This window comes from Ambystoma mexicanum, chromosome 3q, assembly GCF_040938575.1.
Source record: "Ambystoma mexicanum isolate Mex_15411 chromosome 3q, UKY_AmexF1_1, whole genome shotgun sequence".
In the NCBI taxonomy this organism is placed as follows: Eukaryota; Metazoa; Chordata; class Amphibia; order Caudata; family Ambystomatidae; genus Ambystoma; species Ambystoma mexicanum.
The window spans coordinates 513,959,305-513,986,564 of record NC_090926.1 but is presented as its reverse complement, the minus strand read 5'-3'; positions in this window follow the sequence as shown (position 1 = coordinate 513,986,564).

Sequence of the window (27,260 nt, the reverse complement as noted above, 5' to 3'; positions counted from 1 at the left end):
ATAGTCCTTCTTTCGATCTAAGTAATATATCTGTTTATCCAGTAGATATGGAAGAGGAAGAGATTGAGAAGTTTAAGGATCTAGAAGCCCCAAAAAATATTGAATTTGGAGCAGGTAGAGGAGCTGGCAAGTTTTGTAATTTGGAGGAAAGACTGTTGGTTCCACTGCATATAATAGCAGGAAGGGGATTGGTGAATCCTCTGGTGGAAGTCCCGGAAACAGGAATACCAATGGCACCTAAATTATATGCAATTTTTGCGAAACCTGTGGTGTTGAAAGCGGACTTGGGGAAGTTGCCTACACCCAGGGTTTCCTTAACAGTGCCATTACCGACCCCAAGATTAATGGAGGAAGTAGGTCTGGGGATTCCAAAGAGTACGTTTTTGGATTCATTGAAGGGGGTGGGGGAAAGTACGGGGCAAATAAAATCACCCAAAAAATGGAATTCGAGGCAAGCGGCAAATTTGCAAAAAATGATACCAGATAACGGTGAGCTATGTATTTTCTTGAATCGGCTGTTCGAAAGTTCAAATAGATATCCCTTAAATAGACATTATATCCTGGATTTGATGCAGGAAATCCCGAATCTGAAATTGATATCGTCAGGGGACATTAAGACGGTAGAATTTGTCTACGATGATTGTCTAGATACTGTAAGACTTCATTTAAGGTCACACCTAAAAAGGGAAATAATAATGGGGGGAAGAGAGCGTTTCTTAGCCCTAGGGTTTGAAGTTACAGACACAGGGCCCTCAATATTGTCAACTCTGGCTCCCATTTATCAGGCAAAGAAGGGTATGATACAAGATGAAAAAGAACGATACAACAAGGAGATCTATAGTTCCAGAGGGTATACACAAGCTCCTATTGGTAGAGGGGTAAATCAAGGAAGGGAGGAAAAGCGTTTCCAACAAACATGATGGTCTAATTGGTCATTAATTACATGGAATTCGAGAGGGTTCAAGAACATCATGAATAACCATGAACTTTTCTCGAATTTTGATAACTTTTTTGCTAGACACACCTATGATAGATGGTTTTAATACATTCTACGTTAAGGCCCGACAGGGAGTAAAGGGTAGGCCATTTGGTGGACTACTAACAGCAGTTAAACGTTCTTTGGTACTTTCCATGCAGGTAATTGATGTAGACAGGTCAGACATCCTGATTGTACTCTTAGAATGGCAGGAAGATGGTGAGAGTCTCGTAAGCAAATGATTTTTGGTAAATGTTTATTTCAGTACCCTAAAAGACAAACTGGAAGAAGCCCTGACAGCAATTTTTTGCTAGACACACCTATGATAGATGGTTTTAATACAGTCTACGTTAAGGCCCGACGGGGAGTAAAGGGTAGGCCATTTGGTGGACTACTAACAGCAGTTAAACGTTCTTTGGGACTTTCCATGCAGGTAATTGATGTAGACAGGTCGGACATCCTGATTGTACTCTTAGAATGGCAGGAAGATGGTGAGAGTCTCGTAAGCAAATGTTTTTTGGTAAATGTTTATTTCAGTACCCTAAAATACAAACTGGAAGAAGCCCTGACAGCAATTTCTTTTACATTAATGGGTGAATTCCCAGATGATGGGGCTTCAGTGATAATCGTTGGAGACTTTAATGCAGAATGCTTAGAAGAGAATTGGTATTTAGAGAATAATAGAAAGTTTGTCTGTAAGGAATCCCGGGAGAGAGGAAAGAGGATTATCCAGAAATTTGAGGTGTGGAACCTTAGCATTATTAATGGTAATATACAGATGGATATTCCGCCAGCTTTTACATGGCAGAATGGGTTGTGGAAATCAACAATAGACTACATTTTCACTTCCTATGATCTAGCCATAAGAGGAGTATCCCTGGAAGTAAAATCTCTGATATGGAGTGATCATTCCCTTCTGGAATTTAAATTGTTCAGTCCGACAAAACATGTTGAAACTGACATTGTGGGAGTGGAAATAAATTCAGGAAAGAACAAGGTCAAGTGGATTCCTAGGATTGCATCAGCATTCTTGTCTGAAATTGCAAACTTACCAGTAAATAAGATGGCCCGTTTATGTACAGCGGAGGGATTCCCTACGATTGTGAGGGAGTTGTTAGGTAGGTTAACAACAGATAGAGGCTTAACCCAGATGGTGTCAAGGAGGAAGGGTTCCCACTCTTTTGATGTAGAAGTCCAGGCACATAAAAAGGAACTACACCGAGAGGTGAGGTATCTCAAGAAATCTGCACCTCCAGGCTATATGGAAAAGGTGCGGATTCTAAAACAATCACACAGGAACTAGGTAAAAGGTAGAAAGTTTTTGCTATATATTAAGGATGCCGAGAGAATGCTGGCTTGTATGCTAGGGAATAGGCCAGGAATATTTTGGGACCTAATTAAACCAAAAGGTACACAAGATTATCTTCAGGCACATGCGGTCAGTGACATTGGTTGGGTGAAAAATTTCACTGATTTGTACAGGGTGGAAGGTTTGGACCAATCAGTCACCTGGGCAGAGGCGGATTGGAAGGGTGCCCTAGAATGGGACTTGGAGGATATAAAGAATTTGATAAAGAAAAGCAAGTCCTCGAATGCACCGGGACCAGACGGTCTTTCTAATCTGACCTATAAAGGTAACTTAGTAGTATGGTCACAGGTACTGTCTGCCTTATTTTCGGATATTCTGGCTAACAATTCGTTCCCCTCTACCTGGTCAGCAGCAACCTTAATCCTGATCTTTAAAGGCGGGGATAGGTCTTCTCCACTTTATTATATACCTATATCCTTGTTGGATGCTTCAAACAAAATATTTGCGAAAATGCTGCTGAAAGCCTTGCAAAAATGGGCGGTGGAATCTGATTCCCTAGATGTTTTTCAGTCAGGTTTTCGGCAAGAGCTGAGTACATCCACTAATTGTATGGTGTTAGATTTATTAGCACACCAAGCAAAGGTCCAAGCACGGCCAGTATTTTTCGCTTTTTTAGATATTAGTAAAGCGTTTGAAATGGTTAATAGGGCTTTTTTGTGGAAAAAACTATATGTTAGGGGGTGTCTGGTAGCTCTGTTGAGTATTTTGGTGGCTCTCCATACAAATACAAGGATTAGAGTAAGGCTGGATGAATTAGCAAATTATTCCCCCTGGATTCAGACAAATAGGGGTTTAAGACAGGGGTGTGTTTTGGCACCCTTTCTCTTTTGCCTGTATTTACTGGGAATAGGAGGTTGTATGGAACTTGTAAAAACTTTCCCTCCAAGATTGGGTGCTATGGTTGTCCAATACTTGCTTTATGCAGACGACATTGTTATATGTGACCTCACAGCTATTGGGCTCCAAGGAGCATTAGTAGCCGTGGAGGGGTTTCTAGAGAAACTAGACTTATCATTAAACACTGCAAAATCAAAGGTTCTGGTGTTTAAGGGGGGTAGGAAAAGTTGTAAAATAATGCCTTGGTACTTGAAAAATGGTAAATTAGAAGTTGTAAATAAATTTGTATAATTAGGGCTGGTAATTTATGACAAGCTCTCAGGTCCTGCATTACAGGAAGACTTAAGGGTAAAATTTGCAGGGGCAGGTGTACAACTCCGAATTTTCGATGGGAAATTCGGTAGATACTCTCTTTTACCAGCCCTAAAGTTATACAAACAACAGTTAATCCCAAAATTAATTTATTGGGCCCAAACTCGGAGTCAGCTGATTAACTGGTCACAACTAGAGGGGGAATTATGGAAAGGCCTACTTCAACTCCCGCAGTCAGTTCCTTTAGCAGGGATTTTGTTTGAATTAGGTCTGTTACCTATAAAGACTATGGTGGATTGGGGTAAGCTTCAGTTGTTGGTAAAAATACTGAACCCTCCAGGGGCGTCAATATATGAACAGTTAAACCTGGTAAGAGTTCAGGGTAGCTGTAGGGTTCTTGGGGACTGGGTTTTGAATTGTCAATTGATGCTTCAACAGGCAAATATTCCAATGGAGGAATTGGAGCTGACACCGAAGGTCGCCAAGTTAAGATGGTGTAGATATGTATGGTCTAACCTGAGAACTGACATAATGGAGTATAAATGCTTTGGGGATCACTTTCTTTGGTCATGTAAAAGTTTTAATACTCCAGCTCCTTACCTTGAAAAGCACCCGTCGAGATCCTTTAGGACACAAGTGCTAAGATTAAGGTTGAATTTGTTACAAACAAAACAAGTATTGGGCCGCCGTGTGGAAATTCCACAAGAACAGAGATTATGTCGGCATTGTAACCAAAATATTGAGACACTAAAACACTTGTGTGTGACTTGCCCTAAGCTGGAGGACTTGCAGTCTTGTTTTTCAGCAGGCTTGGTTTTCTCCTCCGAGAATGAATTATGGAGGAGGATATTGAACTGTAATGAATTAAGCTTGACCATACATGTTTTTGAATTTTTAAGGAAAGCTGCAGTAATTTTATAAATGTTGGATATATGTACATTGGATTGTGTATTTTTGTATATGTGTTAAAAGTACTGTGGTACTGTAGAACACAATAAAATAAATAAAAAAATCAAACCCTTGCGGCAGATTGACCATCTCAATAGTTTTGAAATTTCTCCCTTCATTTGCATTAACCATCTCAAGGGTTAGTGGTCAGTCTGAATGATAAAAGTAGAACCATACAAGTATGGCCTAAACTTCTTCAGTGCCCACACAATAGCAAAGCATTCTCTTTCGATTGTGGCCCACCTTGTCTCAGGATCCTTCAGCTTACGGCTGATGAAGCAAATGGGGTGCTCCCTACCCTTCTCATCCAGTTGGCTTAGAACTGCACCTATACCTACATTGGAAGCATCAGTTTGTACAATGAAAGTTTGATGGTAGTCAGGAGCTCTCAATACTGGAGCTTGGCAAAGAGCTTTCTTCAGTTTTTCAAAGGCCTGATTGCACTCCTCATTCCATTTGACCTTTTTAGGGAATTTTGGAGGAGATTACATTCAGTGGAGAAGCTATGGTCCCATAGTTCTCAATGAAATTCCTGTAATACCAAGTGAGGCCTATGAAGGCTCTCACTTGAGTTTGAGTAGTAGGTGTTGTCCAATTTTGCACAGCTTCAATCTTGCTGATCAAAGGCCTTATTTCTCCACCTCCTACCTCATGCCCAAGGTAGACCACCTAACTTTGACCTATCTGGCATTTACTTGCCTTGATAGTCAAATTGGCCTGTCCAAGAGCCTGCAACACATGTCCTAGGTGGTTCACATGATCCTCCCATGCGTGGCTGAAGACTGCAATGTCATCCAAGTATGCCATGCAGAAGTCCTCCATCCCAGCTAGAACTTGGTTCACCATCCTTTGGAATGTAGCAGGTGCATTTTTTAATCCAAAAGGCATGACCTTAAACTGGTACAAGACAACTGGGGTGGAAAATGCAGTTTTCTCCTTGGCATGGTCTGTCAAGGCTATTTGCCAATAGCCTGACGTAAGGTCAAATGTGCTGGGGTACTTGGCTGCACCAAGTTTATCCACCAACTCATCTGTCCTTGGTAAAGGGTGGGCATCAGTCTTGGTGACTGCATTAAGAGCTCTATAGTCCACACAGAATCTCAAGTCTTTGGACCCTGCCTTTGGTACTAACACAAATGGGCTAGACCATGGACTAGTAGAGGGCTCTATTACCCCGAGATCAAGCATCTTCTTGACCTCCCCTTTGATATGGGTTCTCACATTTTCTGACATTCGGTATCCTCTGCTTTTGGCTAGCAGACAGTCACCAGTGAGTATCTTGTGCTGTCCCCAAGGGGTCAAGCCTGGTGAGAGTGAGAACAGGGAGGCAAACTGATTTAACATAGATTTGCACTCCTCTTGTTGCTCAGGTGTCAGATCTGAAGAGAGATTGACTCCTTCAATTGTTTCATCTAAAGGTACACCTCTGAGGAGATCAGGGAGAGACTCACTCTCTTCTTCCTCTGCTGCTGAAGCTAGAAGCAAGGCTCATACTTCATGTCTGGAGATGTACGCTTTCAGTTGGTTGGTGTGGAAGACTCTAGAATCTTCCCTGGGTCTGCCCAGATCCACCAGATAGTTGACCTCTCCAAGTTTTCCCACAACTTTGAATTGTCCCATCCATTTGTCTTGCAAGGCCCTCTGCCTTGTTGGGAGCATAACGAGAACTAGATGGTCTTGAGTGAACTCAACCATGTTAGCCTTTTGATCATGCCAATGCTTGACCAAAGCTTGTCCAGCTTTCAGATTATCACTAGCTTCTGCCATCATGTGTGACATTCTCCTTCGGAGACCTATCACATAGTCAGTCACTCTGACTGGCTTTAGGGGAGGAGCACCTTCCAACCCCTCCTTAATCAGGGCCAATGGACCTCTGACCGGATGGCCATAGAGAAGTTCAAAGGGAGAATAACCTACTCCCTCCTGAGTGACTTCTCTATAAGCAAAGAGAAGGCATGGCAGTAGAAGGTCCCACTTTCTTTTCAGAGGTTCCTCTAAAGCACCTATCATGCTCTTCATGGTTCTGTTAAACCTTTCTACCAATCCATTGGTTTGGAGGTGGTAGGCGGTTGAGAACTTGTAAGTAACTCCACAGGTTTTCCACATGGCTTTCATGTAGTGGGACATAAAGTTTGACCCCCTGTAGGATATTACTTCCTTAGGAAACCCAACCCTGGTAAAAATACCAAGGAGGGCCTTAGCCACAGCCGGAGCTGTAACAGTCCTCATAGGAATTGCCTCTGGGTATCTAGTAGCAGGGTCTACTACAACAAGGATATACCTGTTGCCTGAGGAGGTAGGGGGATCAAGGGGACCAACAATGTCAATCCCTACCCTCTCAAATGGGACTCCCACAACTGGGAGAGGCACTAAGGGTGCCACATTCTTGGCGCCAACCTTACCAGAAGTTTGGCAGGTATGGCAGCTCTTGCAAAACTTATCTACTTCTGCCCCCAGTTTTGGCCAATAGAAGTAGAGTGAGAGCCTTTCCTTGGTCTTCTTGAAACTCAAGTGACCAGCCAAAGGAATCTCGTGGGCTAAATGCAAGAACTGTTGTCTGTTTTCTTGAGGTACTACAAGGCGTTTGTAGTCTCCAGGTTCAGACTCAGTTGGTTCACTGTAGAAGAGGCCATCTTCCCAGTGCAACCTATACTTCCCAGGCTCTTGCCCATCAGCCTGAGTAGCTGCCTGTTGGCGGAGACCCTCCAGAGTTGGACATTCTCTTTGTCCCTTACGGAAATCTGCCCTGCTGGGCCCACCTTCTGCCAGTAAAGACTGCAGCTCAGGATGGTCCTCAGGGTCTAGATCTCCAATAAGTTTTTGGCCTCCCACTAGCTCTTCTTCAGAGTCTAGTTCAACCATACAGGGTTGTACCTCCCTCTCAGCCTCAGCTGGAGGTGGAGTTACAGGTGTAACTGTTGGAAGCACTGGAGTGCTTGCTGCTGACTTTTTCCTAGGAGTCTTGGGTTGCCCCTTTGCTCCTGATCTGGTAGTTACTGCAGTGAGTTCCTCCAGTGGTAAAGGAGTGATCTCTGTCATCATCTCCTGAGATAACCCTCGCAGGGTTTTCTCTCTTGTGGGTTTTGTGAGCTCCTGTAACATTTTACTAGGTGGTCTGGGGGTATGTGACACAACTCTGAGAGCTTTCAGGTCATTACCCAACAGAACCCTACCTGGCACTTCACATTGTACACTGACAGGTATTTTTACAGCCATGTCATTACACTGGATGAGAACTGGTAACTGGGAACACATCTGCACAGGCCCTCCAGCTAACTTGGTGAGGCATTTGGGTGCCTTAGCAACATCCTCTGCCTTGAAAAATGATTCATCCACCACAGTTAAGCTGGCCCCAGTGTCTCTAATGGAAGGAGTCTCCTGACCATTTACCTGGACACTGTCTTTATAATACTCTTTAGTATTATCTGGGATAGAATTATACACATCTAAGTTCTGTTGTTCCCACAACCCCAGTGAGACTAAAGAAACACTGGCTGAGACACCAATGGGTTCATCAGCCAGCAGTAGAAAGTTTCCACTTGCCATTGGGACTTCCTCTTCTGGAGCGAAGGCTAAGGAGGGAAGTTGGATCCCTGAAGGTTTACCCTTGCATCTCGGATCTCCTTTCACATGGTCAGTAGAGCCACAAACAAAGCATTTACCAAATGCCTTCTGGAATGGAGGCTTGTTCTGACCTCCCTCTGGTTTGGCACCAGAGGAGACACTATTCTGCTGTGGTTTCCCTGGTAGCTTACCCTTCTGGTTTTGTTTGGGGCCCTCTTTGGAATTTGCAGTATTAGAATTCTCTTTGGAGTCCTTTTTAGGCTGTTTCCCCTCATCCTTTTTCTGAGTTACCCCAGAATCCTTGTGAGTGGACCTGTTGGCAACCCACAAGTCAGCAGCCTTAGCTAGTTTTCGGGAATCTAATTCCTTTGAATCAGCCAAGTGCTGTCTGAGCTCAGGAGAACAGGCATCATACATTGACTCCAACATAAAAAAGATTCTTCATACCTTCATAAGTGTTCACTTTGTAACCCTTAATCCATCCCTCTAAGTTTTTCAACCCTTCACTCACCCAGGTAGCCCAAGGGGTACCATCATGCTTTTTGAGGGTTCTAAACCTCTTAAGATACTGGGAAGGGGTCTTCCCAAATCTAGCTATCAGAGCTAGTTTCACACATTCATACTCTTTCCTATCCTCCTCCCCCAACTCCATTACCACATCAGTTGCAACAGGGGGAAGCCTAGAGAAAACAACCAGGTGAGTAAGTCATTTCCTGTGATGTTCTGGAGTTCATGATTATATTCAAACAGAGACAACCAATCCAACACATTCAACTTAGGCTCATACATACCAACCAATTCTTTAGGCATCCGGGGTCTTTTAGGACTGGAACTTCTAGAGGAGCCAGAGAGAGAAGCATTTTCGACAGATAATTTCTTCATTTCTAGCTCATGCTCGAGCTCCATTTCCCTTAGCCTTAGTTCTTGATTCATTTCCTGATGTCTCTGTTCAGCCTGAGTATTCAGTCTCTTGAACTCTAGTCCAAGTTTCATTTTCTCTAATTCAAGATATTGAGGACTAAGTGTGGGGCTTGGCAAAGGCCCAGTAGGTACAGCAGGTAGACCAGACAGAGGCCTAGGGGGGACAGTCACAGCAGCCTCACCCTCCTCTTCTGACTCTTCCTCAAGATTATCAACATTTTGATCAATATCAATTTCTTTACTGTTATCTACATTTGCTGGCATGGTAGGTTCCTCTGAACCATCATCCAGACTTTGGTTAGCTAACAACCTTTCTATCAATTCCATTTTCTTGCCTTTAGTCAGGAGATTCTTATGCTTACATAGGACTCTTAAACAATCAGCAGTTTTTGTAGCAAGGGACTCTTGACTATAAGTTTCCATAGTTGACATGTTAGAAAGATTACTTTTTTCAGTGCTAAGCTTTGTGGTTAGTTGTACTAAGGTATCCTATCATTTAAAATGTATACTCAATACAAATCCCACCGCTGTACACCAGTGTTAGGCAGAAACCTGTGCAGGGAACACTGCAAAAGATTTAAGACTACAGGTGTTGGCAGTAAACCCACTTGGTAGCAGTCTGCACCACCCAGGTTTACCTGGTAGCTGTGGCTGAGCAGTAAGACTTCTCTCAAGAAAAGTTAGGCAGTATGCAAAGTATACACAATAGGCACTCAGATACAATAATACAAGCAAACACTTACCAGAGCTTTGGTATCAAAGTATATAATTATGTATTTAAAAACACACGGTTTGAAACACTCCAGCACTCTTGTTGTAAAATATTCTAAACACAGTTACTATTGTAATATATACACCCCTTTTTCCTTATCAGATAAGTCACAGTAAAACAACACTTATTTTCATACAGTGGTGAGCGCTTAAATAAATGGCGCTCCAATACGTTTGTTAGAAAGGGAGGGAAAAAGACAGAATATGGAAAGGTACACCACTCTAAGGTTCAGGAACACTGTTAGCAAGGCAGAAGAGCAAAAGTCACTGGTGAGCCAAGGTCCAAAGGCTGGGCCCACTCTTAGAGAGAGCAGAGCACAAATGCGCCCAAGATCACACAGTTACACTAGGCTTAGAAGTCTTGCAGAAGGTTCAAAAAGAGTTTGGAGAGGCTTAAGTAAAGTTTACCCAGGGTGTCCCAGACTAACCCAGGTTCGAAAGCCGGGGACTAAATCTACCCCGTACAGTCGGTAGCAAGGGAAGCCTGGCGGGACACGGTACCTTAAGTGGGAAGGATCTTCCAGCGGTAGCAGTTGTTCTTGGCAGTGGGTGCAAGTCACGTCGTCGTCCAGGGGAAGAGAAGATCTCGACTTGGAGGAAAGATGAAGGTCGTTGCACTACCAGGGAAGAAACCAGCCACAGAGTTTTCCGGTTAAAGGTGGTACCTTTGTTCACGGCCGTGGTAAAATGTGGTATCCCGGTTGCTGGGGTGCTTGGCACAGGCAAGGCAGCCACGAGGTACGTCGGGAAGGCGAAAAGACAGTGAAACTGGTTATCCCCACCAGTCAAAGGCGGGAGATCTCCTCTGTCGTTGGGAAAAGTGGTGAGACGGTCTAGCAGGGCTCCACCGGTGGTGGTGTCGTGGCAGGTCGGCTCAGCTTCTCCCTCGTTGGATTCTTATGTCCTGCGGCGACTTCTGAAGTTCCAGTCCCCAAAGCCCTGCTTTTATGCAGAAAACCCCCATTCACTCAGCCTAGCTGTCACTCAAACATATTAAGCGGTGAGCCGGCCGGCTCACCACTTGGGCCAATCAGGACGGAGTGTGACTTGAGTTGCGTAGGCAACTCAGTCCAGGGTGCCTAAATTCCCCTCCACCCCTCCTAAGTACCCCAGACAGAGTGGCACCACTTTGGAGGGCTTCTGTGCAGAAGCCCGCCAAAAAGTGGAACAAAGGGCTCGACTTGGGTTGGAGTCACAGAAGAGAACACAAACGCCATCAAGTTTTGGCAAAAAATACCAACCGGAGAATTAATATTAATTAAATAAACCGGCGGTATGTTCGAGGCTACCGTAAATAATTAAATAAAGGTAGTAGCCTAAAACAATGGGAAATCCCATAGGGAAATATTTGCGGTTGAATATAAAAAGTAGTATCCACTGCCACCAGCCAAAACTCGATCAGGGGGGACGGAGACGTGCCCCCTCGACTAACAGACCCTGGGGCAATTGAATTGCCCCAGCCAGTACGTCCACAATATGATCGTTTGTACTGGTTCTGTTCAGAATTTAAGACTAGTAAAGTCAATGGTGACTTTACATGCCCTGGGAGACAGTAGTCAGTCCCAGTGTATGGAGTGTATACTGGGGGGTCACTATGACACCCCTGTGTCACTGCACTGAGGGTGCTGTGTAACACACATCACAAAAACACATGAATCCCTATGGAGTAAAAGACAGCATAGCCCATTAAACACATTTAGATTCAAAGAAACACACTCAAATCATGCCCAAGAGTGAGGGTAAAAGAGTCTCACTCTTGGCAGGAGAAATAAATAAACCCCAAATATCCAGCAAAGCTGCTGGGGGACTCACTAGGTTAGGAAATTCAGCCTGAACAGAGAATTCTCCCTAACATTAAGGTAAGAGGAGACAGATGCTGAAAAAGAATTTGAAAAAGTCACTGTGGTGGGCAGACTGAGGGTGCAGGAGATCAGAAAAGTAGAGACGTTTAGCAGAGAATAAACAGTCGTCATAGAAAGCGTGATAGGAAAAGTATGAGGAATCATCATTTGGTAGTGAGAAGTTATTAGACATAGCACATTATGGCATTTGGTTATTGTCAAACTTTGCATTACACTATGTGCAAACTATTAAGTGGTCAGTTATTTAATATTTTTTTAGGGCTGTTATATATAAAGCTAATTGGAACAATTGGGATTCCTCATTGTTCTCTATTTTGTAGGCCATATCTACTATTGTTGTGCTCTTTTTTATTAAAGGTTCTGGGACAGAAACATACTTGGTCTGGTATTTCAGCAGATGTGTTTTGAAACTTAGCTATTTCTTTTTTTGTTTGTGTTTGTTAGGAGGTTGCTTTATGTGAGGTTTTCGCTAATGTTTTCTGAAGTTTCTGAATGTTCTAAGTTTACTTCAGTTCCAAGTGCTCTATTTCTCAAAGGAGTTCTTTCGCTGTTCCATATAGGAGAATGTTATTTAAATTTTGCAGTTCTAGAGCAGGATGTTTTTCATAGTATAGTTTCTTCTTTCCTGATTCTCGCGACGGAGGCAGCAAGAAAGTTCTGCTACTCCAGTGTCTTTCATCTAGCACCACAAGGCATCCTTGCATGCTGCAATTGCTAGGCCAGAACATCAAAGGAAAGCCCCCTGCCCCCTAGGCTTTCACCACTTACGGCGGACTCGAAAAAAAAAAAGAAAAGAAAATCATCAAAATTTCTATTTCAGAAACGTGCCTTATTTTCAGCACTGTTTCTCGCACCTCAGTGCCTGCATTTCCAGGGTGTCACCTGGCCCCCAATTCAAAGGCCTTGTGTAGTCCACTCAAAAATGACTGGGCCCCTCGCAAGCACCGGAGTGCCTGCTGCTTCTTTCCATGCATGCCTATGATTGGCTGAGCCTCTTGTTGAACTGGGCCAATCACAAAGCAGGCAGGCTTGCCACCCCACCCCCAAAGGCCCCACTCCTGGCTCCTGCTCGAATGCACTTTCTTCTTTTCTAATAGCCACGACGGAGGCAGCAAGAAAGTGTTGGTGCTCCTGTGCCTTACATCTCCCACCACGAGGCACCCGTGCACGCTGCAAAGGCTGGGACATAACATCAAAGGTAAGCACCCGCCTGGGCTTGCAGCAGTTATGGCGGAGTCAAAGGAAAAAAATAAATTAAAAAAATCTTCAATATTTCAATTTCAGTATCACTCCTATCTTTGCAGGACTGTTTCTCTCACCTCACTGCCTGCATTTCCTGGGTGTCACCTGGCCCCCAAGTCAAAGGCCTTGTGTAGGCAGCTCCAAGATGGCTGGGTCCCTTGCATGCACCAGAGTGCCTGCTGGTTGTTTCCATGCAGGCCTATGATTGGCTGAGCCCCTTGTTAAACTGGAACAATCACATAGCTGGCAGGCTTGCCGGGCCACTCCCATAGGCCCCACTCCAAAGGCTCATGTCGGTTCCTGTCCGGGTCTGGTTGGGCTTCTGGGCCCCACTCTCTTACTACTGCAGGCTAAGATGCTCCATCATGCTGGATACTCCATCCCTGCACTGTTGGACTGTGACATCCCCCCTTTTTGCCATCACATGAGTGCTGACTGTTGCCTGGTGGCTGCCTTTTCTCTACTTGACCCAGCTCCTCTGCCTCTCCAGTCATTCACATTGCCCAGCTCTCCTGACTGATGCCCCGTATACTGCGGTGAAACTTTCCTCTGGTCTTCACTCCCTGAGCCTCATTTCCACTGACCCCATCTCTGTACTGCTCTGCTGCAATACCTATATCATTCTGCATTGTAAGTGACTGTTAGTGTAAACATTGAATTTAGGTGTCCCTCCATTCTGCATTGTATGTGACTCAATGTAAAAATTGAATTTACCCACTTGGCCGACTTTGTGTCAGGTTCAGAACTGTGCATTGCAGCACACACCCTCTCTTTTCTCTCTGCCTCTCACTTCCTCCCCTTGCTCTGACATAGCACTCTCCATCTCCCCAATCTACTCCAAATGCTACACCATCATGTATCTTCACTCTCTCACAAAACATGGATGGAAAAGGCATCAAAAGGCGTCAAAAACGCATCCTTGCTGCAAACCCTGGCCTCCCAATTGCAGACCCATAGTGCACCCTCCAGAGAAATCTTTACTGACAACCTTTTCTCATGGCCTATGGACCTGTCATCTCATAGCCACTCCCTCCTTTATTCTTCCACATCCATTAATGGCAGCACCAAGTGGGAAGTCCTTCTGACAGGGTTCTTCTCATCTCCCTGCTGCATCAATGTTTACCACACTGTCACAAACCTGGTTCAAGGCCCTCAGGCCAACCTCCTTGTTTTTTAACTGGATTCTGCTATCGCTCATCAACGTCCTTCCTTCCCCTGCCTCTCCCCCTTCTACCACCCCTGCTCTCCCACTTTTGACTGAAGCCCCACTCCCCAACTCTCTGCCTCAAAAAACCTTCAAAGGCATGAATCGTCTCTATCTACACGGTCAGCATAAAACACTCTGCTGACATCTGCCTTCTCCTTGATGACACTGGGCCTCATTATAAGTTTGCTGGGCCGGTAAATATGGTACCGGTAAGCTTGCTGTAACCGTAGTTACCGGACCAGCAAACTATGAGTTCTGCTTGTGGGTGCCATTACGGCCACCAGGTTTGACCTGGCGGCCGTACCGGCACCTGCGAGCAGAGCATGTTGGAAGCACGGGCACCATTCTGAATGGTGCCGGTGCATCTGATCCCCCCATTCCCATTGAGCCAGAATATTTCTGAAGTTTGGCGGCTGCCTGCCGGTTTTTGCGGGAAGGCTACCGGCAGACCTATAAAGAGGCCCTACCTGGAAATACTCGCACTCACTGAAACTTGGTTCAATGCCAGCTCAGTTATTTCCTTTGACACAATCTTACCCAACGGCTTTAAGATTGCTTCAAAGCCTCAACCTCACTATGCTGGCAGTGGTGTTGCCTTAATCTTCCCTGAGTGGATTCTTTCTTCCATCTTAACCACTCAGTACTATTCGTCCTTTGAGAGCAAATTGGTCATCTCTCATTCCTCCACCCTGACAATTGCTACCATCTACCGGCCTCCAGGTGCTTCCTCTCTGAGTGGGCAGAATTTGGATCCTCCCTACTCTCTACCACCTCCAACCTGCTACTCCTAGGGGCCTTCATCATCCACTTAGACTCTCCATTCACAGCATCCACCCTCTTCCTTGACCTCTGCTCCTCCCTATACCTCTCCAGTCTTCCCTCTGGCCCAACCCATTTTGCTGGACACACACTAGTCGCCATCATACATTCCAACCTCCTTCTCTCTACTCCTCTGGTCACCCCTCTCTATTAGTCTGACCACTCTCTCCTCACCTCCCACCTGGATCCCTTTGACCCTATGACAACTCCTCATGAAGCTCTGCCAACCTTGTTCATGAACATCTGTCCGATGAAACGAGTGCCAGCTGCTGCCTTCACTTCCATCTTCATTCCCCCTTGACCACCCGACACAAAATCTACTGCTGATTCTCCCCTCAGCAACCTCTAATTATCCATTACCAGCACTTTGACATCCTTTCCCCAGTCATGAGGATCCACCTGAAACCTGTCTCCAAGCGTAACACCCGGTATGACTCCGAACTTGCAGACCAAAAACGTATATACAAGCTGCAGAATGGAAGTGGCAAACATCAGGTTCACCATCTAACAAACTGGCCTGCAGCCTGCTCCAAAGACACTACACTCTCGATCCGTGCAAAAAAGAGCTCACATTCAGCATGAGTATCTGGCGCTTCCAACAACACGCCTGAACTCTTCAAAATCTGCAGGGAACTTGCCAATCCATCAGCAGTATCCTCTGCCCCTACTCGATCCCAGGCCCTTTGCAATGCATTCACCACTCACGTAACTTCAAAAACCCAGGACATACTGATCAGCCTTGTCACTCACTCTACAAACCCATCCCTCCCTCCCTGCCTCCCCTGACCACTCACACTACTCCTTCCTCCTTCTTCTCCTTTGCCCCTATCGCTCCAGAAGAAACAGGTGGCCCCTTGCTCATCCAGAACCATCAATGATAACATTTCTTCTCTCACCACTGCTCTCGCGATCTCTGTAACCACTCCTTTGCCACTGGTTCTTTCCCATCCTCCCTCAAGCACTCCCTTGCACACCCTCTCCTTAAAAATTCATCAGCGCATCCTTCCTGCCAAGCCGACTATTTCCCTATCTCCATCATCCCCTTCCTGGGGAAACTGCTTGAGAAGTTGTTCCTCCCCCAACTTAACTCCCACTCCGAACTTGGTGACGTTCTTCAAGACCATCAGTCGCAATTAGGATCATCCGGAGGCACGGAAACTGCTCTTCTGAACACCCACGAAGAACTCCTTGCATCCCTTGACTGCAACTACCCTGCTCTCCTCATTCTCCTTGATCTCTCTACTGTATTTGACACAATGAACCACTCCATCCTCAAAAAAAGGCTCCATGATACCCTTGGCATCTCGGAGCGGGCACTGGACTGGCTTACATCCTTCCTAACCAATCGCTCTTCCAAAGTCATACTGGGCTCCTTATCCTCCCCTATTGGGAACCCAGCACCCTACTTCTTCCCTTATTCTTTGGCCTTCCTCCATGGGAAAAAAATTGAAAGACAGATAGACTACCCCTCTCTTTTAGTCTTATATGGATCTCAAGTGAGAGTTAAGAGCAACCTATCTGCATCATTGTTTAGGTTGTCGCCTTGTTGAGAAAAATTGCGTCAAACACTGCAACTTATTACACAAAAAATCTATCTCTTTAATGGTTATAAAAATCTTAAAAAACATTTCAAAATTGATTATCAATCACACCATTCAGTCATCAATTATCACATCTAACAGGGGAGTTCTTACGTTAAGAAAAAACTTTTTGCATTACATTTAATCAGAGTATGCATTTTGGACATGGAAAAAAACATTAGATTTTCCTTAGACAGTCGACATATGTTTCGGCCCATTATAATATACCACTTTTGTCAACGGTGGTCACTAAAATGAGTATGGAGCCATCTTCAGGACAGCAATTACTTTGTGGTAGATCAATCTTGTTCCCCGTTAATACACAAACACATATTTGCACGTTCTTCTGTTTGTGTGTCTAAGATTCCATCTTGATTTAACTGTAACTGGCTTACTATCTTGGAGTGTTGTACTCAATCGTCCTCCCTGGAGTGGCACGAATCAACACCCCTGATGTTTATAAAATGTAGCAACTGCTATTTTTGTGTAGAAGGCTGGTCTTGCTTTAGCTGAATGCAGCCAGGATCCTTTTCAAGGATTAGAATGGACAAAAGTTCCAGAAGTTGATGAATTTCCTTAATGTGCGCTGTGCATGCGTGCATTTTCTCAACAAAGCGACAACCTAAACAATGATGCAGATAGGTTGCCCTTAACTCTCACTTGAGATCCACATAAGACTAAAAGAGAGGGGTAGTCTATCTGTCTTTCAATTTGTTCTCCCTAGATTGTCCCTTCCATCAGATTAGACCCCCCGTTAACAAAAAATAGGGATTACCCATTATTTAAAACTTGCTCCATGGGTCCTACCCCTGCACCCTCATCGGAAGCCAGGAATCTCAGAGTTATCTTCGACTCTTCCCTCCATACTCCCTCATACTCAGTACATTGTGAGAAGTCCCACTTTTAGCTCTTCCTTCTGAAAGGAATTCTACCTTTCCTCACCTTCCCCCAGAGACTCAATGTCACCCGTCTCTGGTTCTCTCTAGGCTTGCCTATTGCAACAGCCTCCTCCTTAATCTACCCTTGCCCACTCTGTGACCCCTCCAGCTAATTCAGAATAGAGCAGCGTGACTTATCCTTGGCCTGAAACCCAGGGACCTCATCTCTCCTGCCCTACAAAGTCTCCACTGGCTCCCGATCACAGTGCAGATTAAATTCAAATCCCTCTGCATCATCCACAAGGCTGTCTGTGTCCCGGGACTACTCTATCTGCAACTCTTTCTGACCAAATACTCCTCCTCTAGACACCTGTTTTACTCTGGCACAATCTCCTTGCTTCTTTCTTCAGCAGGCTCCCTTCTTTGGAATAGCCTCCTTCTCCCTCGTCGCATTGAGCAGGACCTCCTTAAATTTCGGAAAAACCTCAAGATGTTCCTCTTCACATCTTCCTTCACTCCCTCTCTCCTCTGCTAATCGCACAGTAGCTTGAATGAAGTGTTTGGCCCTTACGCAAACTCGGCGCTCTAACCTCCCACTTCTTATCATCTCAGTTGCTGTCTATCCTCTGCACTTGCTTCAGCTCACCCTCCCTTTGAAGGTTGCACTTACCTTTTCCTCATAACACTTCACCTTCTTCTCACCATGAGCACCACAGAACCTATCCCATGTCTCTCTCCCCTCTGCACTTGCACGTTCTGAACACTCACAAGGCATAGTAGATTCATATTCCCCTCCCCACTTATCTTCTTTTGTTTCATTTAATTAACTTAATTATTTATTATTGCTTTAATTACATTTTGTATCATCCCTGCCCCCTCCCTGTTGCCCTGTGGGCACTTTGAAGCAGTGTCTGCTTCCTGTATAAGCGCCTAACAAGTGAACAATAAATAAAAAAATACATATGCACAAGATTCTGTATAGCGATATGGTGTGTTGCTTACATGTTGATGTGATGGAAGGTGTTTTTGCAAGCAGTTCCTGAAATGCAGTCTAATGAATGCCCTTTAAGTCCAGTGTGGCTGCACATTGGACAATAGTCCATGGTGTGTAATGTTTTAATTTTACTTTTGTCTTTTAGTTTGGCATAGTGGTTGAGACATTGTCATAAAGATTTAAATGATTGTTGGTGTACCTTACACAGTGAGCTGCATGTTCACTTGTGCACTCTACAGTTTGCTTGGGTGAAATTAACATTTGGTTGAAAGTTTGTTGCAGATGTTTTTATATAAGGGTTTATTTTGTCATAATAGTGTCTCCTACCATTTCATAACCTCGGACATTACTGTCTATGTCAATAGTTTTTTCGTTCTTGTTTTTAAGCCTGTTCATTGAAATATGGTTCTGTGCTGCATTTGTAAATCAATTCACCTTCACAGAAGTCTCAAAAGGTATCTATATTGACATTGTGCATGTTTAGAAGTACGTTTTGTAATGTAGTGATTCATTTAATTAGTGGTTTCATTCTGCTTAAAATCAATATAAACGACTTTCAGGGTAATTCATAGAATTTCGCAGAAAAGTGTCGCAAGCGGCTGGCGCAGAGTGTCCGCGTGCGATTGACTGCGCCAGGCACGTGCGCTAAAACCGATTTCCGCGCACAGCGTATTCATGGATTTCAGGCTTCCAAACCAGCCGTGGCGCAGAGAATCGCAGCGACCCTGCAGCAGCGCCAGTAACGCCCCCAAGAACGCCCTCGCGCAAGGAAAAGCCATCAAAATCGCTAAATCATCGCAAAGGGCTGCGTAAACCCTGGACCAGTTCACCGGGCTGCCAAACAGCAAACGCCAAGTGGGGAACGTGTATTTCAGGGGTGCGCGGGAAGTTGCATACGCGATTGCAGCAGGGTACGTGTATTTCAGGGGTGCGCGGCAAGTTCCACACGCGATTTCAGCAAGGTATGTGTATTTCAGGGGTGCGCGGCAAGTTCCACACGCGATTTCAGCAAGGTATGTGTATTTCAGGGGTGCGCGGCAAGTTCCACACGCGATTTCAGCAAGGTATGTGTATTTCAGGGGTGCGCGGGAAGTTGCACACGCGATTGTCCCAGTGCGAGCAGGGTACGTGTATTTCAGGGGTGCGCGGGAAGTTCCACACGCGATAGTCCCAGTGCGAGCAGGGTACGTGTATTTCAGGGGTGCGCGGGAAGTTGCACACGCGATTGTCCCAGTGCGAGCAGGGTACGTGTATTTCAGGGGTGCACGGGAAGTTACACACGCGATTGGCCCAGTGCGAGCAGGGTACGTGTATTTCAGGGGTGCGCGGGAAGTTACACACGCGATTGGCCCAGTGCGAGCAGGGTACATGTATTTCAGGGGTGCGCGGGAAGTTACACATGTGTTATTCCCAGTGCGAGAAGGGTACGTGTATTCCAGGGGTGCGCGGGAAGTTGCACACGCGATTGTCCCAGTGCGAGCAGGGTACGTGTATTTCAGGGGTGCGCGGGAAGTTGCACACGCGATTGTCCCAGTGCGAGCAGGGTACGTGTATTTCAGGGGTGCGCGGGAAGTTGCACACGCGATTGTCCCAGTGCGAGCAGGGTACGTGTATTTCAGGGGTGCGCGGGAAGTTAAACACGCGATTGGGCCAGTGCGAGCAGGGTACATGTATTTCAGGGGTGCGCGGGAAGTTGCACACGCGATACCAGCAGGGAATGTGTATTTCAGGGGTTCTGGGGAGTACTACACGTGAATTGGCCGCGTGGGTCCTCACAGGTGTACGCTCCACAACCTTCACGGCCCCTGCAGGCAGCCCACACCACGGCGGACTACCCTGCACCACTGCCCATGTCCCGCAGGCAGCCCATTCACCATGGGCATGCCCCCCAGCCAACCCACATGTCACCTTGCACTACTGATCAACAATGCATGTCTCCCACCACCCCCACCCCCCAGCAGTGCAGGGGCAGCCTCCACCAGGCCCCCACTCATGTCCCCCTGCACCCCCACCCCCCAGCATCCAGGGTCACCCTACACCAGGCCCCCACTCATGTCTCCCACCACCCCCACCCCCCGCAGTGCAGGGGAAGCCTCCACCAGGCCCCCACTCATGTCCCCCTGCACCCCCACCCCCCAGCAGTGCAGGGGCAGCCTCCACCAGGCCCCCACTCATGTCCACCTGCACCCCACCCCCCAGCAGTGGAGGGGCATCCTCCACCAGGCCCCCACTCATGTCTCCCACCACCCCCAACCCCCAGCCACCAGGGGCAGCCTCCACCAGGCCCCCACTCATGTCTCCCACCACCCCCACCCCCCTGCCACCATGGGCATCCTCCACCAGGCCCCCACTCATGTCTCCCACCACCCCCACCCCCCAGCATCCAGGGTCACCCTCCACCAGGCCCCCACTCATGTCTCCCACCACCCCCACCCCCCTGCCACCATGGGCATCCTCCACCAGGCCCCCACTCATGTCTCCCACCACCCCCACCCCCCTGCCACCATGGGCATCCTCCACTAGGCCCCCACTCATGTCTCCCACAACCCCCACCCCCCAGCATCCAGGGTCACCCTCCACCAGGCCCCCACTCATGTCCCCCTGCACCCCCACCCCCCAGCATCCAGGGTCACCATCCACCAGGCCCCCACTCATGTCTCCCACCACCCCCACCCCCACCCCCCTGCCACCATGGGCATCCTCCACCAGGCCCCCACTCATGTCTCCCACCACCCCCACCCCCCTGCCACCATGGACATCCTCCACCAGGCCCCCACTCATGTCTCCCACCACCCCCACCCCCCAGCAGTGCAGGGGCAGCCTCCACCAGGCCCCCACTCATGTCTCCCACCACCCCCACCCCCCAGCATCCAGGGTCACCCTCCACCAGGCCCCCACTCATGTCCCCCTGCACCCCCACCCCCCAGCATCCAGGGTCACCCTCCACCAGGCCCCCACTCATGTCTCCCACCACCCCCACCCCCCTGCCACCATGGGCATCCTCCACCAGGCCCCCACTCATGTCTCCCACCACCCCCACCCCCCTGCCACCATGGGCATCCCCCACCAGGCCCCCACTCATCTCTCCCACCACCCCCACCCCCCCAGCATCCAGGGTCACCCTCCACCAGGCCCCCACTCATGTCTCCCACCACCCCCACCCCCCAGCATCCAGGGTCACCCTCCACCAGGCCCCCACTCATGTCCCCCTGCACCCCCACCCCCCAGCATCCAGGGTCACCCTACACCAGGCCCCCACTCATGTCTCCCACCACCCCCACCCCCCTGCCACCATGGGCATCCTCCACCAGGCCCCCACTCATGTCTCCCACCACCCCCACCCCCCTGCCACCATGGGCATCCTCCACCAGGCCCCCACTCATGTCTCCCACCACCCCCACCCCCCAGCATCCAGGGTCACCCTCCACCAGGCCCCCACTCATGTCCCCCTGCACTCCCACCCCCCAGCATCCAGGGTCACCCTCCACCAGGCCCCCACTCATGTCTCCCACCACCCCCACCCCCCTGCCACCATGGGCATCCTCCACCAGGCCCCCACTCATGTCTCCCACCACCCCCACCCCCCTGGCACCATGGGCATCCTCCACCAGGCCCCCACTCATGTCTCCCACCACCCCCACCCCCCTGCCACCATGGGCATCCTCCACCAGGCCCCCACTCATGTCTCCCACCACCCTCACCCCCCAGCATCCAGGGTCACCCTCCACAAGGCCCCCACTCATGTCTCCCACCACCCCCACCCCCAGCATCCAGGGTCATGCTCCATCAGGCCCCCACTCATGTCCCCCTGCACCCCCACCCCCCAGCATCCAGGGTCACCCTACACCAGGCCCCCACTCATGTCTCCCACCACCCCCACCCCCCTGCCACCATGGGCATCCTCCACCAGGCCCCCACTCATGTCTCCCACCACCCCCACCCCCTGCCACCATGGGCATCCTCCACCAGGCCCCCACTCATGTCTCCCACCACCCCCACCCCCCAGCATCCAGGGTCACCCTCCACCAGGCCCCCACTCATGTCCCCCTGCACCCCCACCCCCCAGCATCCAGGGTCACCCTCCACCAGGCCCCCACTCATGTCTCCCACCACCCCCACCTGCCTGCCACCATGGGCATCCTCCACCAGGCCCCCACTCATGTCTCCCACCACCCCCACCCCCCTGCCACCATGGGCATCCTCCACCAGGCCCCCACTCATGTCTCCCACCACCCCCACCCCCCTGCCACCATGGGCATCCTCCACCAGGCCCCCACTCATGTCTCCCACCACCCCCACTCCCCAGCATCCAGGGTCACCCTCCACCAGGCCCCCACTCATGTCTCCCACCACCCCCACCCCCCAGCATCCAGGGTCACCCTCCACCAGGCCCCCACTCATGTCCCCCTGCACCCCCACCCCCCAGCATCCAGGGTCACCCTACACCAGGCCCCCACTCATGTCTCCCACCACCCCCACCCCCCTGCCACCATGGGCATCCTCCACCAGGCCCCCACTCATGTCTCCCACCACCCCCACCCCCCTGCCACCATGGGCATCCTCCACCAGGCCCCCACTCATGTCTCCTACCACCCCCACCCCCCAGCATCCAGGGTCACCCTCCACCAGGACCCCACTCATGTCTCCCACCACCCCCACCCCCCTGCCACCATGGGCATCCTCCACCAGGCCCCAACTCATGTCCCCCTGCACCCCCACCCCCCAGCAGTGCAGTGGCAGCCTCCACCAGGTGCTCACAATCCCCAATCATACGTGTATTTCAGGGGTGCGCGGGAAGTTACACACGCGATTGGCCCAGTGCGAGCAGGGTACGTGTATTTCAGGGGTGCGCGGGAAGTTACACACGCGATTGGCCCAGTGCGAGCAGGGTACATGTATTTCAGGGGTGCGCGGGAAGTTACACATGTGTTATTCCCAGTGCGAGAAGGGTATGTGTATTCCAGGGGTGCGCGGGAAGTTGCACACGCGATTGTCCCAGTGCGAGCAGGGTACGTGTATTTCAGGGGTGCGCGGGAAGTTGCACACGCGATTGTCCCAGTGCGAGCAGGGTACGTGTATTTCAGGGGTGCGCGGGAAGTTGCACACGCGATTGTCCCAGTGCGAGCAGGGTACGTGTATTTCAGGGGTGCGCGGGAAGTTAAACACGCGATTGGGCCAGTGCGAGCAGGGTACATGTATTTCAGGGGTGCGCGGGAAGTTGCACACGCGATACCAGCAGGGAATGTGTATTTCAGGGGTTCTGGGGAGTACTACACGTGAATTGGCAGCGTGGGTCCTCACAGGTGTACGCTCCACAATCTTCACGGCCCCTGCAGGCAGCCCACACCACGGCGGACTACCCTGCACCACTGCCCATGTCCCGCAGGCAGCCCATTCACCATGGGCATGCCCCCCAGCCAACCCACATGTCACCTTGCACTACTGATCAACAATGCATGTCTCCCACCACCCCCACCCCCCAGCAGTGCAGGGGCAGCCTCCACCAGGCCCCCACTCATGTCCCCCTGCACCCCCACCCCCCAGCATCCAGGGTCACCCTACACCAGGCCCCCACTCATGTCTCCCACCACCCCCACCCCCCGCAGTGCAGGGGAAGCCTCCACCAGGCCCCCACTCATGTCTCCCACCACCCCCACCCCCCTGGCACCATGGGCATCCTCCACCAGGCCCCCACTCATGTTTCCCACCACCCCCACCCCCCTGCCACCATGGGCATCCTCCACCAGGCCCCCACTCATGTCTCCCACCACCCCCACCCCCCAGCATCCAGGGTCACCCTCCACCAGGCCCCCACTCATGTCTCCCACCACCCCCACCCCCCTGCCACCATGGGCATCCTCCACCAGGCCCCCACTCATGTCTCCCACCACCCCCACCCCCCTGCCACCATGGGCATCCTCCACTAGGCCCCCACTCATGTCTCCCACAGCCCCCACCCCCCAGCATCCAGGGTCACCCTCCACCAGGCCCCCACTCATGTCTCCCACCACCCCCACCCCCCAGCATCCAGGGTCACCCTCCACCAGGCCCCCACTCATGTCCCCCTGCACCCCAACCCCCCAGCATCCAGGGTCACCCTCCACCAGGCCCCCACTCATGTCTCCCACCACCCCCACCCCCACCCCCCTGCCACCATGGGCATCCTCCACCAGGCCCCCACTCATGTCTCCCACCACCCCCACCCCCCTGCCACCATGGACATCCTCCACCAGGCCCCCACTCATGTCTCCCACCACCCCCACCCCCCAGCAGTGCAGGGGCAGCCTCCACCAGGCCCCCACTCATGTCTCCCACCACCCCCACCCCCCTGGCACCATGGGCATCCTCCACCAGGCCCCCACTCATGTCTCCCACCACCCCCACCCCCCTGCCACCATGGGCATCCTCCACCAGGCCCCCACTCATGTCTCCCACCACCCTCACCCCCCAGCATCCAGGGTCACCCTCCACAAGGCCCCCACTCATGTCTCCCACCACCCCCACCCCCAGCATCCAGGGTCATGCTCCATCAGGCCCCCACTCATGTCCCCCTGCACCCCCACCCCCCAGCATCCAGGGTCACCCTACACCAGGCCCCCACTCATGTCTCCCACCACCTCCACCCCCCTGCCACCATGGGCATCCTCCACCAGGCCCCCACTCATGTCTCCCACCACCCCCACCCCCTGCCACCATGGGCATCCTCCACCAGGCCCCCACTCATGTCTCCCACCACCCCCACCCCCCAGCATCCAGGGTCACCCTCCACCAGGCCCCCACTCATGTCCCCCTGCACCCCCACCCCCCAGCATCCAGGGTCACCCTCCACCAGGCCCCCACTCATGTCTCCCACCACCCCCACCTGCCTGCCACCATGGGCATCCTCCACCAGGCCCCCACTCATGTCTCCCACCACCCCCACCCCCCTGCCACCATGGGCATCCTCCACCAGGCCCCCACTCATGTCTCCCACCACCCCCACCCCCCTGCCACCATGGGCATCCTCCACCAGGCCCCCACTCATGTCTCCCACCACCCCCACTCCCCAGCATCCAGGGTCACCCTCCACCAGGCCCCCACTCATGTCTCCCACCACCCCCACCCCCCAGCATCCAGGGTCACCCTCCACCAGGCCCCCACTCATGTCCCCCTGCACCCCCACCCCCCAGCATCCAGGGTCACCCTACACCAGGCCCCCACTCATGTCTCCCACCACCCCCACCCCCCTGCCACCATGGGCATCCTCCACCAGGCCCCCACTCATGTCTCCCACCACCCCCACCCCCCTGCCACCATGGGCATCCTCCACCAGGCCCCCACTCATGTCTCCTACCACCCCCACCCCCCAGCATCCAGGGTCACCCTCCACCAGGACCCCACTCATGTCTCCCACCACCCCCACCCCCCTGCCACCATGGGCATCCTCCACCAGGCCCCAACTCATGTCCCCCTGCACCCCCACCCCCCAGCAGTGCAGGAGCAGCCTCCACCAGGTGCTCACAATCCCCAATCATACGTGTATTTCAGGGGTGCGCGGGAAGTTACACACGCGATTGGCCCAGTGCGAGCAGGGTACGTGTATTTCAGGGGTGCGCGGGAAGTTACACACGCGATTGGCCCAGTGCGAGCAGGGTACATGTATTTCAGGGGTGCGCGGGAAGTTACACATGTGTTATTCCCAGTGCGAGAAGGGTACGTGTATTCCAGGGGTGCGCGGGAAGTTGCACACGCGATTGTCCCAGTGCGAGCAGGGTACGTGTATTTCAGGGGTGCGCGGGAAGTTGCACACGCGATTGTCCCAGTGCGAGCAGGGTACGTGTATTTCAGGGGTGCGCGGGAAGTTGCACACGCGATTGTCCCAGTGCGAGCAGGGTACGTGTATTTCAGGGGTGCGCGGGAAGTTAAACACGCGATTGGGCCAGTGCGAGCAGGGTACATGTATTTCAGGGGTGCGCGGGAAGTTGCACACGCGATACCAGCAGGGAATGTGTATTTCAGGGGTTCTGGGGAGTACTACACGTGAATTGGCAGCGTGGGTCCTCACAGGTGTACGCTCCACAATCTTCACGGCCCCTGCAGGCAGCCCACACCACGGCAGACTACCCTGCACCACTGCCCATGTCCCGCAGGCAGCCCATTCACCATGGGCATGCCCCCCAGCCAACCCACATGTCACCTTGCACTACTGATCAACAATGCATGTCTCCCACCACCCCCACCCCCCAGCAGTGCAGGGGCAGCCTCCACCAGGCCCCCACTCATGTCCCCCTGCACCCCCACCCCCCAGCATCCAGGGTCACCCTACACCAGGCCCCCACTCATGTCTCCCACCACCCCCACCCCCCGCAGTGCAGGGGAAGCCTCCACCAGGCCCCCACTCATGTCTCCCACCACCCCCACCCCCCTGGCACCATGGGCATCCTCCACCAGGCCCCCACTCATGTCTCCCACCACCCCCACCCCCCTGCCACCATGGGCATCCTCCACCAGGCCCCCACTCATGTCTCCCACCACCCCCACCCCCCAGCATCCAGGGTCACCCTCCACCAGGCCCCCACTCATGTCTCCCACCACCCCCACCCCCCTGCCACCATGGGCATCCTCCACCAGGCCCCCACTCATGTCTCCCACCACCCCCACCCCCCTGCCACCATGGGCATCCTCCACTAGGCCCCCACTCATGTCTCCCACAACCCCCACCCCCCAGCATCCAGGGTCACCCTCCACCAGGCCCCCACTCATGTCTCCCACCACCCCCACCCCCCAGCATCCAGGGTCACCCTCCACCAGGCCCCCACTCATGTCCCCCTGCACCCCAACCCCCCAGCATCCAGGGTCACCCTCCACCAGGCCCCCACTCATGTCTCCCACCACCCCCACCCCCACCCCCCTGCCACCATGGGCATCCTCCACCAGGCCCCCACTCATGTCTCCCACCACCCCCACCCCCCTGCCACCATGGACATCCTCCACCAGGCCC